General features: G+C 54.9%; 1 long non-coding RNA gene across 1 annotated transcript; it reads right to left on the bottom strand.

Annotated features, from left to right (window-relative positions):
* Window positions 1-566: 566 nt before the first annotated feature.
* LOC145537064 (uncharacterized) lies at window positions 567-3,222 on the bottom strand. Its single transcript, XR_014076154.1, has 2 exons — window positions 2,417-3,222; window positions 567-2,324 (listed from the first exon to the last, which is right to left on the bottom strand). It is a non-coding gene; the product is annotated as an uncharacterized LOC145537064 (long non-coding RNA).
* Window positions 3,223-4,869: the final 1,647 nt, after the last annotated feature.

The following is a 4,869-nucleotide window of genomic DNA, read 5'->3' as shown; positions in this document are numbered from 1 at the left end:
AGAGATGATCCTCTACATCCCTCAGGTAGAAAAATGGATGAACTTCACAATTACGTCTCAGAGAGCCTGAGTCTGAGCCTACATCTCACCTCAAGTGTAACAGTGCTTGTTCCCACACTTGAGCTCCTTGGCAGCTAGGAGTCATCCTACAACGCATCAGTGTTGGGTGGAGCTGAAGAAGATCCCAGGGTGGATCACACACATCACTTCGGTTTACACTGGAGTTTTTACCTGTCACCTCAGGTTAACATGCAGTTGACCTCCCACCTCACCTTGTGCAGAACTGCAATTGATCCCACCCCAGTCACCGCAGGACGTCTGTCTCAGCAGCTGACTGACAGGACATCCAAATGGGCTCATCCCTTATCATTGTTGTTCAGTCACTGAGTCATGTCTGACTCTCTGCGACCCCATGGACTGCAGCACACCAGCCTTCCCTGTCCCTTCACTATCTCTCGGAGTTTGCTAAAAACTCACGTCCATTCAGTCGGTGAGGCCATCCAACCATCTCTTCCTCTACCCCTTATCATTTGCTGGTTTAAGTGACAAATGAGGGGAGACTGACATTTTGTTACCGTGCCTGCCTCCCGAGACAGGCCTGGAGGTACCTGAGCAACACAGCTTTTATTTAAGGTGAGTCTGAAGGCAAAGCATGGGGGACGAGGGGCGAGGGCGGGGGTCCAGTGCTGGCGTGCAGGCTCCGCCTCTGCTCCCCATGCCTCCGTCTATGATTCTGTTCAGCCAGAAGGAGCCCCGCGAGCTATGTGAAGAGAAACAGCTGCTCCTCCTTGTCCTTGTCCATCAGCTCGTGCTTGGACTGCTCCTTGGTCTTCAGGGCAGGTGGCTGAGACTGGCACACTAGCCTCTTGCCCCGCTGAGGGGAGAGGACGCCGTGAGCCTGCACCCTGGCCTCAAGGTGGGTACTGAACCCTAACCCTAACAGCAAACCCTAACCCAACCCCTAACCCCTAACCCTAACCCTTTCTAGGACCTTGACACCACCTCTGACGGCTTCGTGGCGTCTTTCCTCTCTAGGAACGGACGCCACCTCTCACTGATCCCAGACGTCTTTCCTCTCTAGGACTGGACGCCGCCTCTCACTGATCCCTGACGTTGTCCTCTCTAGGACAGGACGCCGCCTCTAACTGATCAGAGACCTCATTCCTCTCTAGGACTGGACGCCGCCTCTCACTGATCCCAGACGTCTTTCCTCTCTAGGACTGGACGCCGCCTCTCACTGATCCCTGACGTTGTCCTCTGTAGGACCTGACGCCGCCTCTCACTGATCCCAGAGGTCGTCCTCTCTAGGACCGGACTCCGCCTCTCAGAGCTCCATGATATCTTTCCTCTCTAGGACATGATGCCGCCTCTCACTGGTCCCTCACGTCTTCCTCTCTAGGACCTGACGCCGCCTCTTACTCATCCCTGACGTATTCCTCTCTAGGACATGATGCCGCTTCTCACTGATCCCAGACGTCTTTCCTCTCTAGGACCAGACGCCGCCTCTCACTGATCCCAGACGTCTTTCCTCTCTAGGACTGGACGCCGCCTCTCACTGATCCGTGACGTCATCCTCTCTAGGAGCGGACGCCGCCTCTCACTGATCCCAGACGTCTTTCCTCTCTAGGACCTGTCGCCGCCTCTCACTGATCCGTGACGTCTTTCCTCTCTAGGACCTGTCGCTGCCTCTTACTGATCTGAGGTCGTCCCCTCTAGGACCGGACACTGCCTCTCATGGCTCCTTGACGACTTTCCGTGATATCTTTTGTCTCTAGGACCTGTTGCAGCCTGTCAGTCATCCCTAACGTCTTCCTCTCTAGGCTGTGACGCAGCCTCTCACTTATCCCTCCGGTCTTCCTCTCTAGGAAGTGACGTTGCCTCTCACTGATCCCTGACGTCGTCCTCTCTAGGATTGGACGCCGCCTCTCACTGATCCCAGACGTCTTTCCTCTCTAGGACTGGACGCCGCCTCTCACTGATCCCAGACGTCTTTCCTCTCTAGGACTGGACGCCGCCTCTCACTGATCCCAGACGTCTTTCCTCTCTAGGACTGGACGCCGCCTCTCACTGATCCGTGACGTCATCCTCTCTAGGACTGGACGCCGCCTCTCACTGATCCCACACGTCTTTCCTCTCTAGGAGCGGACGCCCCCTCTCACTGATCCCAGACGTCTTTCCTCTCTAGGACTGGACGCCGCCTCTCACTTATCCCAGACGTCTTTCCTCTCTAGGACTGGACGCCACCTCTCACTGATCCGTGACGTCATCCTCTCTAGGACCGGACGCCGCCTCTCACTGATCCCAGACGTCTCTCCTCTCTAGGACTGGACGCCGCCTCTCACTGATCCCTGACGTTGTCCTCTCTAGGACAGGACGCCGCCTCTAACTGATCACAGACGTCTTTCCTCTCTAGGACTGGACGCCGCCTCTCACTGATCCCTGAGGTCGTCCTCTCTAGGAACGGACGCCTCCTCTCACTGATCCCTGACGTCGTCCTCTCTAGGATGTGACACTGGCTCTCACGGCTCCGTGATGCTTTTCCTCTCTAGTACCCGTGCCCACCTTTCAATGATCCCTGACGTCGATCCTCTCTAAAACGTGACACCGCCTCTGACATATCCGTGATATCTTTCCTCTCTAGGACCGGACGCCGCCTCTCACAGCTCCGTGATATCTTTCCTCTCTAGGACCTGACGCCGCCTCTCACTGATACCTGAGGTCGTCGTCTCTAGGACCTGACGCCACCTCTCACTGGTCCCTGACGTCTTCCTCTCTAGGACGTGGGGCCGCCTCTCACTGATCGCTGTCGTATTGCTCTCTAGGACCTGAGGCCGCCTCTTACTCATCCCTGACGTATTCCTCTCTAGGACATGACGCCGCTTCTCACTGATCCCTGAGGTCGTCCTCTCTAGGACGGGACGCTGCCTCTCACTGATCCCAGACGTCTTTCCTCTCTAGGACTGGACGCCGCCTCTCACTGATCCCTGACATCGTCCTCTCTAGGACGTGACGCCACCTCTCATTGATCCCAGACGTCTTTCCTATCTAGGATGTGACAGCACCTCTCACGACTCCAGTCTTTCCTCTCCAGGCCGGGTCGCCGCCTCTTATGGCTCCGTAGCGTATTTCCTCCCTAGGACCGGACACCGCCTCTCACTGATTCCTGACGTCTTTCCTCTCTAGGAAGTCGTGCCGCTTCTCACTGATCCCTGACGTCTTTCCTCTCCAGTATTGGACACCGCCTCTGACGGCTCTGTGACGTCTTTCCGTGACGTCTCTCCTGTCTAGGACCTGTCGCCGCCTCTCACTGGTCCTTGAGGTCTTCCTCTCTAGGACTTGAGGCCGCCTCTCACTGATCCCTGACATCGTTCCTTTCTAGAACGTGACACCGCCTCTCACATCTCCGTGTTATCTTTCCTCTCTAGGACCTGACGCCGCCTCTCACTGATCCCAGAGGTCGTCCTCTCTAGGACCGGACTCCGCCTCTCAGAGCTCCATGAAATCTTTCCTCTCTAGGACATGATGCCGCCTCTCAGTGGTCCCTCACGTCTTCCTCTCTAGGACCTGACGCCGCCTCTCACTGATCCCTGAGGTATTCCTCTCTAGGACCTGAGGCCACCTCTCACTGATCCCTGACATCGTTCCTCTCTAGAACGTGACACCGCCTCTCACATCTCCGTGCTATCTTTCCTCTCTAGGACATGACGCCGCCTCTCACTGATCCAGGAGGTCGTCCTCTCTAGGACCGGACGCCGCCTATCACTGATCCCAGATGTCTTTCCTCTCTAGGACCGAACGCCGCATCTCACTGATCCCTGACGTATTCCTCTCTAGGACATGACGCCCCCTCTCACTGATCCCTGAGGTCGTCCTCTCTAGGACGGGACGCCGCCTCTCACTGATCCCTGACGTATTCCTCTCTAGGACATGACGCCCCCTCTCACTGATCCCTGAGGTCGTCCTCTCTAGGACGGGACGCCGCCTCTCACTGATCCCTGACGTCGTCCTCTCTAGGATGTGACACCGCCTCTCACTGCTCCAGTCTTTGCTCTCCAGGACGGGACACCGCCTCTTATGGCTCCGTAGCGTGTTTCCTCCCTAGGACCGGATGCCGCCTCTCACTGATTCCTGACGTCTTTCCTCTCTAGGAAGTGATGCCGCCTCTCAGTGATCCCTGACGTCGTTCCTCTCTAAAACGTGACGCCGCATCTCACAGCTCCGTGATATCTTTCCTTTCTAGGCCCTGATGCCGCCTCTCACTGATCCCTGAGGTCGTCCTCTCTAGGACCGGACGCCACCTCTCACTGATCCCAGACGTCTGTCCTCTCTAGGACTGGACGTCGTCCTCTCTAGGACGTGACGCCACCTCTCACTGATCCCAGACGTCTTTCCTATCTAGGATGTGACAGCACCTCTCACGACTCCAGTCTTTCCTCTCCAGGCCAGGTCGCCGCCTCTTATGGCTCCGTAGCGTGTTTCCTCTCTAGGACTGGACGCCGCCTTTCACTGATCCCTGATGTCCAAAGAGTGGGACACGACTGAATGACTGAACTGAACTGAAAATCTAACAGCACTCGTATATTCGTATGTGAAATAATAGAGTATTGCATATGTAGACCAAGGAAACCTGCATCCAAATGTCTTTGCGTGAAGTATAAAATATACCAAATTTCAGGTAAGATAATCTGTACCTCGATTTTCATTTTTGAAATGTACAAAGTTTCTATTTCATGAGTGAAAATTTGCATCGTGCTTTCATATTTGAGCTATGGACAACATACTTCATGTCAGAAGATGTTAATAGAGATTTTCATATAGAAAATATATAAAATTCCGTATTTCAAGCAGGAAAATGTATGCTCAAGTTTT

This window comes from Giraffa tippelskirchi, chromosome X (genome assembly GCF_054371585.1).
Source record: "Giraffa tippelskirchi isolate mGirTip1 chromosome X, T2T-mGirTip1v1.2.pri, whole genome shotgun sequence".
In the NCBI taxonomy this organism is placed as follows: domain Eukaryota; kingdom Metazoa; phylum Chordata; class Mammalia; order Artiodactyla; family Giraffidae; genus Giraffa; species Giraffa tippelskirchi.
Note: the sequence above shows the minus strand (reverse complement) of the source record. Positions and strands in the feature narration are given on the sequence as shown.